The following is an 11389-nucleotide window of genomic DNA, read 5'->3' on the forward strand; positions in this document are numbered from 1 at the left end:
CAGCCGATAGGCTCTCGGCCCGAAGGTGTCAGCAACCTTGTAGGGTCCTTCCCAGTTGGGAGCCAACTTCCCCTGGTCCAAGGGCTTCGACACCTCCGCCTTCCTCAAGACTAGGTCGCCAGGCCTGAAGAGCTTTGGTCTGACCTTGGCGTTGTAGTACCGGGCGACCCTCTGTCGGTATGAGGCCATTCGGATTTGAGCCTCATTCGCAGTTCGGGGAGAAGGTCTAGGTCGGCCCTCCGACTTTCGGAGTTGTCCGGCTCGTGGTACTGCTCGACCCTTGAAGATGGCAGGCCAATCTCGAGCGGGATCATGGCTTCTGTCCCGTAGGCCAAACAGAACGGCGACTCTCCGGTTGGGACGCGGGGGGTCGTTCGGTAAGCCCATAGGACGGAGCCCAGCTCGTCGACCCAGAGGCCTTTGGCTTCGTTCAGTCGGGTCTTGAGTCCATGGAGCAGGGTTCGGTTTGTCACTTCAACCTCGCCGTTGGATTGTGGGTGCCCGACTGAAGTTAGTCGATGACGGATGTGGAACCTGGCGCAGAAGTCCTTGAAGTCTTGGTTGTCGAATTGCCGTCCGTTGTCGGTGATGATGGTGTGCGGCAATCTGAACCTGAAGATGATGGATTTTGGACGAAGTCCTCCATCTTTCGCTCGGTGATCTGCGCCAAGGGCTCGGCCTCGACCCACTTCGTGAAGTAGTCGATGGCGACAACGATGAACTTCCTTTGGCCCGACGCCGGTGGGAAGGGGCCGAGAATATCGACTCCCCACTGAGCGAAGGGCCATGGAGCGACAATGGGAGTGATTTGGCTGGCCGGTTGGTGCTGAATATTGGCATACTTCTGACATGGCTCGCACCTTCGGACCAACTCTGCCGCATCCTTCCTCATGGTCGGCCAGTAGTAGCCCTGTCGTAAGACCTTGAAGGCTAAGGACTTGCCCCCCAAGTGATTCCCACAAATTCCTTCGTGAACCTCTCGGAGGGCGTAGTCAGCGTCGGTCGGTCCCAAGCACCTGAGCAGAGGGAGGGAGAACGACCTCTTGTAGAGTCGGCCGTCCATGATCACATATTGTGACGCCGACCATCGGAGTCGCTTGGCCTCCGCGGGATCTTCGGGACTGGTCCCTCGGACAGGTACTGGATGATCGGGTCCATCCAACTTGATTCAGACGTTAGCTGCTGTACTTCTTCGACCCGATCGATGCTCGGCTGTTGGAGGTTTTCGACAAACGTCCGACCCAAAGAATCATAGGCCGACGTTGCCAATCTGGAAAGAGCGTCGGCACGGGCGTTCTCCGTCCTGGGGATGTGGGAGATCTCGAAATGCCCGAAGCGGGCCACGAGATCCTTTACCTTCTGAAGGTACTTGATCATAGTCGGATCTCGCGCCTCGAACTCGCCCTTGACCTGCCCCACGATCAGCTGAGAGTCGGAGAATGCCCGGAGGCTGTCGACGCCCAGTTCCTTCGCCATCCTCAAGCCCACGAGGAGTGTCTCGTATTCGGCTTGATTGTTGGAGGCCTTGAAGTCGAACCGGAGGGCGTATTCGGTGACTACCCCATCCGAGTTCGTGAGCAGGAGCCCGGCCCCGCTTCCCTGAGCGTTGGAGGCTCCGTCGATGTGAAGTACCCAGGTGGGATCGGGTCTGGCTCAGAGACCGAATCTCGTGCCGGGCCTTCAGCTCCCGACCTTCGGTCGGTCGTCGGGCATTCAGCGATGAAGTCGGCCAAGACCTGAGCCTTCAAGGCAGGCCTCGGTCGGTACTGAATGTCGAACTCGCTAAGCTTCATTGCCCACTTAGCGAGTCGTCCGGATGTGTCGGGTCGGCGCAGTACGGCCCTCAGGGGCTGGTTGGTGAGTACCACGATGGCGTGGGCCTGGAAGTATGGTCGGAGCCGTTGCGCGGAGACGGTCAGGGCGAAAACCATCTTTTCCGTCTCCGAGTATCTTGCTTCGGCGCCGTGGAGCACTTTGCTGGTGTAGTAGATGGGCTGATGGGTTCGGCACTCATTTTCCCGAACGAGCACCGAGCTGATCGCCTCAGAAGATGTGGCCAAGTAGAGATACAAGGTCTCCCCGACCTGCGGCTTCACGAGCAGCGGCGGGGAAGCCAAGTACCTTTTCAGGTCTTCAAAGGCCTGTTCGCACTCATCCGACCAAGAGAAACCGTTCGCCTGGCGCAGGGTCTTGAAGAACGGGAGGCACCTTTCAGCTGATCGGGAAATGAATCGGCTAAGAGCGACGATTCTTCCGTTCAGTTGTTGGACCTCCTTCTTGGTGTTCGGATGACGCATGTCGAGGATCGCCTTTATCTTCTCAGGGTTGGCCTCGATCCCTCTCTGAGAAACGAGGAATCCGAGGAACTTCCCCGAGGTCACCCCGAAGGCGCATTTGGTCGGGTTGAGCTTCATTCGGTGTCGTCGAAGGGTGCGGAAGGTCTCCTCGAGATCCTGAACATGGTCCAGGATCTGCGTGCTCTTTACCAGCATGTCGTCCACGTACACCTCCATGTTACGCCCGATCTGGTCTTTGAAGACCTTATTGACGAGTCGCTGGTAGGTGGCGCCGGCATTCTTCAATCCAAAGGGCATCACCCGATAACAGTAGAGGCCCTTGGGGGTCACGAACGCGGTGTGCTCCTCGTCTTCAGGCGCCATCCGGATCTGATTGTACCCGGCGAAGGCGTCTATGAAGCTGAGCAGTCGAAATCCGGACGTCGCATCCACCAGCTGGTCGATCTTCGGGAGTGGAAAGCTATCCTTCGGGCATGCTCGGTTGAGGTCGGTATAGTCGATGCAGATCCTCCATTTTCCGTTGGCTTTCTTGACCATGACGACATTGGCGAGCCAATCGGGATACGTGGATTCCCGAATGAAGCCTGCTTCGAGCAGCTTGTCCACTTCTTCGTCAATGGCCTTCTGCCTTTCTGGGGCGAAGGACCTTTTCTTCTGCCTCACCGGCTTCATTGTCGGGTCGATGTTGAGTCGGTGAGTAATTGTTTCTGGAGGATGCCCGACATATCTGCTGCCGACCATGCGAATATGTCGGCGTTGGCCGTCAGCAGCTCTGCCAGTCGGTGGCGTTCGGTGTCGGGCAATTGAGACCCGATCCAAACTTTTCTGTCGGGATTTTCTCCTATCGGGATCGCCTCGAGCTGCTCGGCCGGCGAACCCCGCTCTTCCTCCTCCCGTTGATCCAGTTTGTCGATTGTCAGGGGATCCTTCGTCTCGTCGCTTTGGGGGAGATTTGGAAGCATCGTCGGGCGAGCTGTTGATCTCCGCGCATCTCCCCGACTCCGATTTGGTCGGGAATCGAACAAGGAGATGGTACGTCGAGACGATCGCCCTGAGGCGTTCAGTCCGGGTCGCCCGAGTATGGCATTGTAGGCCGAAGGAACTTGGACGACCGCGAAAATGAGGGAGACCGTGCTTTGCCGTGGTTCGGTACCGACCGTCACGGGCAGGGTGATTTCTCCTTCTGTCGTGACGGTGTCTCCGGCAAAGCCGATCAAGGGCGTGGAGACCCATAAGTCGATCAGTCGGTAGTCGCATTCGGGAGAAGGTCGAGTAAAACAAAACATTTGTCGAACTTTCATTATCAACAAAAATTCGTTTTACATCGTAATTGGCTATTGTCGCCGACACAACAACAGCATCGTCGTGGGGAGTCTGGATGCCCCGAACGTCGTCTTCTGAGAAGGTAATCACGTCGTCCGGGCGCGGCTTTTTCGTCGGCTCCCCCCTGTAGACGTCCCGATCCCAGCCGCTTGGAGATCATGTTGATGACTCCAGCCGTCGGCTGGTTAGTCGGCGCCTCTTCAGTCGGTTGGGGGCGTCGATCGGCAGTCGGTCGGGTCGGCGGACCCTTTCAAAACTTGCCGAGATACCCCCGGCGGATGAGATTTTCGATCTCATCCTTCAACTGGATGCATCGCTCGGTGTCGTGGCCGTGGCTCCGATGGAACCGGCAGTACTTCCGATGGTCGAGGCCCTTTGCCTTCAGAGGCGAGGCCGTCGCAGATATTCTTCCCTTCGATCTCCATCAAGATCTGCGCACGGGGAGCGAGAGAGGAGTGTAGGAGTCATACCTGGGACGCACCGACCTCGGAGTCTGTCGGCGGGGTGATTTTGGATCTGTCGGGTGGAGAAAGCCGACTATCGGCCGGGGGCCTGCTTGGTTCGGCGGGCTCCCGCCCTTTCTTCGCTTCTCCTTCGGACCCCTGGGCTCGACCAAGCGTCGGTCGGACGCTCCTTCGTCCGCGCGCATATACTTGTATGCGCGCTCCAGTAGCTCGGCGTATGTTCGGGGAGGGTCTTGTCCAGAGAATAAGTAAATCGGGATGACCTCAGGCCCCGCTTCATGGCTGAAACCGCCATGTCTTCGTTGAGGTCCCGTACCTCGAGCGTGGCCACGTTGAATCGCGCCACGAAGTGTCGGAGCGTCTCGTTTTCCCCCTGCTTGAGGGAGAAAAGGCTATCCGACGTCGCGGCGGCTTTCGGCTGGTGCTGAAATGGGCCACGAACGAGTGCTCGAGCTGCGCGAAGGAATGGATACTGCCCGATCGAAGACCGGAGTACCAAGCCCTGGCAGCCTTGCGAAGTGTAGCGGGGAAGCCGATGCAAAAAAGAGCGTCGGTTGCCCCTTGAATCGTCATGAGAGCTTTATAGCTCTCGAGGTGGTCGACTGGGTCGGTGGAGCCGTCGTATGGCTCCACGTTCGGCATTTTGAACCGACTGGGAATCGGCTCATCGAGGACCAGTCGAGAGAGAGGCTGGGCGGTCTGGAAGTCGACGTCGTTCGAAGACTTCTGGCCGTCCATCTGCAGTTGGGCGAGCCGACGGTCGATCTCCTCGAACCGTCGCTCGTAGTCGTCCGCTCGTCGATGCTGGGAGACCCCAGGGTGGAGCCTCCGGAGGATTCTGAAAGAGAGGCCGACGGTGTGCGCGGCCGCTTTTCCTTCCTCGCCCGTTCCAACGGGGAAGGAGAGGGCCGCTGGGACCGTCGGTCGTCGCGCCGTGGTCGCCCCTCCTCCTCTCCGTGGGAGCGCTTTTGGGGCGCTCGCATGGAGGCGACAGGGATCGGCGCGGCCGTCGGCGGCTGCTCCTGGAAGGCATAGGTCGGGCCACCGGTTGTTGCTGGAGGCTTTTGACTGCGTCGGTCAGTACGGTCATCTGCCGTACGATGGCCGCAATCTGGGCCTCCGTAGTCACTCAGGGTGCGGAGAGCTGGGCTCCACCGCCGGTGGGGCGGGGAGGCCTCTTCCCGGCGGGAAGAGCGCCTTGCCGACCCAGTGATTCTCGATCGTTGAGCTCTTGTCTTTGTCATGTGTCCCTACCTGGCGCGTCAATCTGTTGCGGCCAATCGCCTCGTCGTCTGATCGCCGGGAAGCGTGCACCTGCAAAAGGAAGTCCGCACTGACCGGAGGCGGCTCCGACGGGGACCCTCCGACGGTCAAGTCAGAGAGGTGACTGGGCAACAGTGAAATGAGACAGAGAGCTCTGAGAGAGAGGAGAGAGAAAGGAGCGAGCCTGCGTATGTGGGAGAGACGGCGGATCGATCCCCCGCCACTGTTGCCTTCCCCCGGTATATATAGTGGAGCAGGTATGGCGCCGTCATTAATGGCGCGGACGAAGTGAGGAACTGTCAACTCACTGTAGGACTGTCAGAGCCGCCGTGAAAATATCATGTCACCGTGTAGCCGTCTAATCACCAGGGTTGACCCGGCTCTCGGCGGGACAATGCCCTGGGTAACTGTGCCGCATGTCCGTGTCAGAGCTGACAAGGTCTGGCGGCTGTACGGCGATGGGAGGAGACGGCCGACCATTGGTCGGCGGCCAGCAGAGTGGCGTCGGGTTCCTCCATCAGTCGGCGAGTTTCATGTGAGTCGGCCCCTGGGTTTGGTCGGTCGGGATGGATCGCCCGACATACCTCCAGTCGGCGATTGGGCCATTGAAAAGCCGTCGTAGCGTCCGTTAGTCGGGCACTCCCGGCTTTCAGTCGGGGCGCTCCGACCGTCAATCGGCGATATGCCCGTCAGTCGGTCGCGGCCATCGGCAGATGGCCATCGGTCGGCCAGCCGGTCGGTCGGTCGGCCAGTATCCCACAACAAGTTTTTTATTAATGAGGCAACTAGCCACAATAGTTCTGAGAAAAAGTTGCAACAGTTAACCAAGAAAACTATGACTATTGAAATTATCTCAAAAGTTGTTAAATTGTTTATCAAGAGGCTATATTAGAATGCGTCAACTCTATATATATATAGATGGATTGTTCAATAAATAATTATTTCATGGAGCTCTCTTTTCCTTTCTTTCATCCCTATATTACCGAATGTGCAACTTTAACATCCATCACATGATTAATATCGATATAAATTAAACTGTCATTTGGTCATTGTTTGACATTTCACTTTGTTCAGAATAGGGCGTTGCTAGTTTATATTCAAACTTTTGTATCCTTCAGGGATGATAATTTTTATTCGTCAAGTGCACAAACTCAGCACCCAGATCTGCAAAGAGAGCTATATAGCAGGGACTTTTTCTCTAGGGCATCCAACAAGTGAGTAGATACAAAGCTGGAATTATATGTTAGGATGGTGCAAATGCCACATAATTTCGGCTTTATCAGCTCATCCACATGCAGTCTTACAATTGTCTTCTCCCACGAGACTTGCAGTACTCTTCATAATTTAATAATTATTGCATCATGGCTGTGATTAATTTATGTCATTATAAATGCTTTTTTCCCATTTGGTATGTGTACTTTGTCTGACCTATAAAACTCACCAACCACACGAGGTGAATTCCGAATCCTAGACCCAGCATACATTATAGCCATGTTGAAGTTTAGGCTGGGCTCAGTACAACTCCTGAAATAGTCAAATAAGACTACGTTTATACGCGTATTTCTAAATATAATGTTGTCGAATTTGTCGTTGAGTTGACTGGGTCTTCTCTCCCTTCACGTCCCTCTTTGCCATCCCATCCACCTCACTGGCATGGTGACGCAGACTTCCCGTCTTCTCGTCCCTGGAGCCCACACTTTGAGCCCACCCAAACACTTCCGAAGGCACTGAAGATTCCAGGCCTATTTCCTATTGGGCCTTTTTGAACCGGCCTGAATTCCAGCCTGAACTTGGGCCTACCTTTACAAGGGTATTGTAAAGAAAAAGAAAAAATTAAAGGGCTTAGAAAGTTGGAGGTCCGCTAAATACTGCAGTTCCACCTTCTCTCTCTCTCTCTCTCTCTCTCGTTATTTTCTGTTCAAAAGGTATCTGCATACCTAGTAAAAAAATCAATAATTACTTCTTTGAAAAGCATTCCTCTTTTCATGAGAATTGATAAATATTTTTTATAATTTTTTGAATAGAACATATCGAGAAATAATCAAAGACTCTTCTATCCCAAATATTAATCCTCAACATTTTAGTAATGTTTGAATATTTTTATAGATTGGACTGAGAATTACATGTTGGCCGATCCACTTATATTTCTAAGAGCTCATCCAAATTCAATCTAAGTTATAGTCATTGAATTAAATGGAGATTTTTTTTTCTTACCATAAAATTTATTTGTGCCTCAATAGTATTTGATTGATACACAGCCATATATAAATGGACAGCTTTTCATGAATCCATAAAATTTTCAATTTAATCTATAAAAAAATATTCAAATAGACACCTAAACATATCGATAATGAAAATTATCTTTGAAAGATTGACTGAAGTAATTTCTCTCCTGCAAGACTATAAATACTCTTCATGTTTAACACTCATGTTTATCAAAAATAAATTAAGAATGCATTTAGTTAATTATTAAAAAATATTTTTTATTTTAAAAAATAAAAATTAAAAAATAATATTTGGTAACATCATAAAAAATCAAAAATCAAAATCAAAATAATTATTTTATATATAAAATAAAAAAATTTATTTTTAAAATTTTTTTTATTTTTTTTATTTTCACACATCTAAAACGCCAAATCAAAAAGTAAAGAGTCCGAATCCTTCTCTATCGTCGAGCTCTTCACCTCTCCACCTCATTTTTTTTTTCCTTCTGAATTTTTTCTCTCGTCGAGCTCTTCACCTATCATTTCCAAACGTTACTCTTTATTTTATAATAATATAGTTATCAAATATATTTTATTTTTTATTTTTATTTAATAATAAAAAAAAAAAAAATAAAATAAAAAATAATTATACTTTCTCTCGTCGAGCTCTTCACCTATCATTTCCAAACGTTACTCTTTATTTTATAATAATATAGTTATCAAATATATTTTATTTTTTATTTTTATTTAATAAAAAATAAAAAAAAATATTTTTTAAAATTAAAAATTAAAAGTATAACAAAATGTACCCTAAGCGAATCGGAGCTTACAACAGGAGCAATGTTTTTCCTTATAAATGCATTCAGCTAGCCATGTAAATGACTCTGTAAATTCTAATTTGTAAGTCGTTTTTGAGGCTACCATCATCTGTGTTCATATTTGGACCCTTCCATCGTCCTTGGCTGCGGATCCGGGTCTCACAATAAGTGTGAACAGGATGCGGGTAGGTATGAGGCGGAGCCAAACCCGACCCATTGACACTCCTTCACGAACCCGAAGCCAAAAACCTAAACCCTAGCCATCCACACCACGCCTCACCACCGCCCGCCCCCCCACTCGTACCATCTCCCATCACCCTCTCGCCACTTCCGAAATCGTAGTTATTAAACTTGCTTCTCCTCTCCTACTCGAAAATCCCTACTTCACTCCAGGCTCGTTCTCAGGTAGGGTAACTTCTTTCTCCTTCACTTAGTTCTTGTCTCTGAGCATGTTGTATTCTTCGATTGCCTTTTCATTTACCTTTTCCAGTTGCATGTATGTTCTTGATTGATTAATGCGCTCATATGTCTCAAATTTCCACGCAAATTGATGAAAAAGTTGCCTTTTTAATTCGAAAATTAGGTTTTCTTTTATTTAGCAACGGTAGATCGAGCACGAGTATTATATTCTACTTTCCTTACATCTAAGCACTTCTGCTTTGTAAATCTTTCCCCTTGTTTAATCTTATGTTGGAACCTGGTTTTCCTTGGATATTGTACTAGTTGCTGCACAAAATTAAACTGGAATCCATCCAAAGTACGATTTTTTATGAAGTGAGAGAAGCATTTCCTTTAAACAGTAGATCTTCACCTTTTGTTGCTGCTTCAATTTAGTAACGGTAACATGTCAGGATCAGTGGGAATGGGGAAGAAGCGGAAGCATGAGGGGGCTTCAGAAGCTCCAAAGAAGGAGGAAACCGCCCCAGTGAGACCCAGCGGACTCTTACAGGATGGAAAGAGGGGAGAGTTGAGAAGCAGAATGATTCTCCAGTCTTTAGAAACAAAGAGAAGGTTCTCGTTACATGCTCAAGGCGAATAACTTATAGGTAGACTGGAATGATTGTGCCTTTGGAACCGTAACTTTTGAAAGGTTCTTCTTTTTCTTTTATGTATTGTTGAATAATATTTAATCTGTATTGGTAGGTATCGACATTTGATGTTGAATGTGGTGTCTCTTCTTCGTCACTGCAAGAAAGATAGCAAGGTCGAATCTAAAGAGAGCAAAGGGGCTACCCTTAATGAGCTGGTTGAGCTCAGGAACTGCTCCAGCTGCTTGTTTTTTGAGGTACAGTATAAGTCTATTTATCGAATGTTACTTGCCCACCCAACTATTTGTGTGGGAGGTGCTGTGCTGGCTTTGTGATATCACCACAATATTAGTCCTCGGATGTACTTAAACTCAGCAACCATGAGCTTAGCATCTGGAAGCATTTGAGATCAAGGCTCTAGCTTCCATACAAGTGGTGGATACGTTACTATTTTTTTTTTAAATCAAGTGAAAGAGAAACCCTTTTTTCTTTCCAGTAACATGATTAGAATGCTGTCAGGTTGTCAGTCTAGCAGATTAAAAGCGAGTTTGGTTACATCTGATATTTCTACTCTATCATCACTGCTTTTTCTTTTTAATTTTTTTAATGCAATCATCATATTCCAATTTCTGTCTGTTGATTCCTTGTGTGATACTTTTACATCAGTGCAGAAAAGCAGAAAGATCTTTACCTCTGGATGGCCAAGTGCCCAAGTGGACCATCGTCAAATTCTTGGTTAATGCTGGTACGTATTGTCAATCCCTAACATCATATGAATCTGCATAATGTGTCTAAGTCTCTAAGAGGTTTGCAAATGATGTAGTAATCTTAATTCCCATTTGAACTTCATCATCAGCTGATCTGTCTTTTGATCGTAAATAAGAACTTGAAACAATTCTGTTGTGTCTGCTTACTCTGCGACCCTCATACATTTATGATTTAATTAACTATATGCCTTTCATTATTTATAGTGCACACGATGGAGGAATGAAGCTTACTGGAATCACTTAAAAGGATCTCGCCCAATCTTAACATTTTCCACAAATTTTGATAAGGAGCCTTACTGGAAGCTTTTAAAGGAGATCATAGTACAGGTATGGTGGTTTTGGTGCAGAAATTGAATTTCAAAAATTGTTCAGAATTTGAGTCCTTATGCTTGTTTAACAAGCATTTTTAAATAAACCTAAAATTTGGAAATAAGAAATGAAAATACTCACCTTATAAAGCCACCTTCTATTACAGAAAATGCAAATCGATATAAACTCTAGCTATGCCAAAAACTCTCCCGGTCAATTTATCACTTGATAGAGCTTTTAAAACAAAAAAAAAAACTAAATGGAAATATAAACCATGTTACATGGTTAATTAAACAGACTGACTCCAGAAAAATATAGTTTAATGGATAAGTCAAAACTTGAGGCATCAGTCTATGTGTGGCAAATAGAAGCTTGTTGTGATGCATTTTTGAAGTTTTTTGTTGTATCTCATCTTGGTGGTGCAGCTATATAGAATGCTGTAATTATGGTTGCCATTTCAAGATGAAATTGAGGCTCTTTCCTTTTGACCTTTTGCATGTCAAAGGCATCTATATTTTTTCCTGTTTGTGTGAACTCTGTGGTGTTTTCAGTATTCATATTTGCTGCTGTCAGATGTCAGGCATGCCAGTGGTATTGTGACCTTTAACAATGAAACAGAACCACCAATCGACTTGTAGAAAAATCATGATTTGGAATAGGGAAACTAATGTTGATTTGGCGAAGATGGGCCAGTGAAAATGTTTCATGGTTTCATTGTCTCAAGTACTAGCCACAAACATTTGGAAGAGAGATGTTCCAAACTTTGAAGAAGACATCAGGTTCAGGATTAACCTCATGAATCAATGTGTTCTTTAATCTTAACTTTACATTGCAGTTCTTAAAAAAAGAGTTTAGTCTTCTGGAGTAGTCGAGTAGATAAATGTGGTCTTTTCCAAATTCTGCATGACAAAGTGGT

At 48.0% G+C, this 11389-nt stretch overlaps 1 long non-coding RNA gene across 2 annotated transcripts; it reads left to right on the forward strand.

Moving 5' to 3' along the window:
* The first annotated feature begins 8640 nt into the window (after positions 1-8640).
* On the forward strand, positions 8641-9679 carry LOC140855183 (uncharacterized). Of its 2 annotated transcripts, none has more exons than XR_012138215.1 (3): positions 8641-8774; positions 9221-9415; positions 9513-9679. It is a non-coding gene; the product is annotated as an uncharacterized lncRNA (long non-coding RNA). The 2 variants fall into 2 exon arrangements; XR_012138216.1 differs by having other exon boundaries at positions 8671-8774; positions 9227-9415.
* Positions 9680-11389: the final 1710 nt, after the last annotated feature.

This window comes from Elaeis guineensis, chromosome 2 (assembly GCF_000442705.2).
Source record: "Elaeis guineensis isolate ETL-2024a chromosome 2, EG11, whole genome shotgun sequence".
Taxonomy (NCBI): domain Eukaryota; kingdom Viridiplantae; phylum Streptophyta; class Magnoliopsida; order Arecales; family Arecaceae; genus Elaeis; species Elaeis guineensis.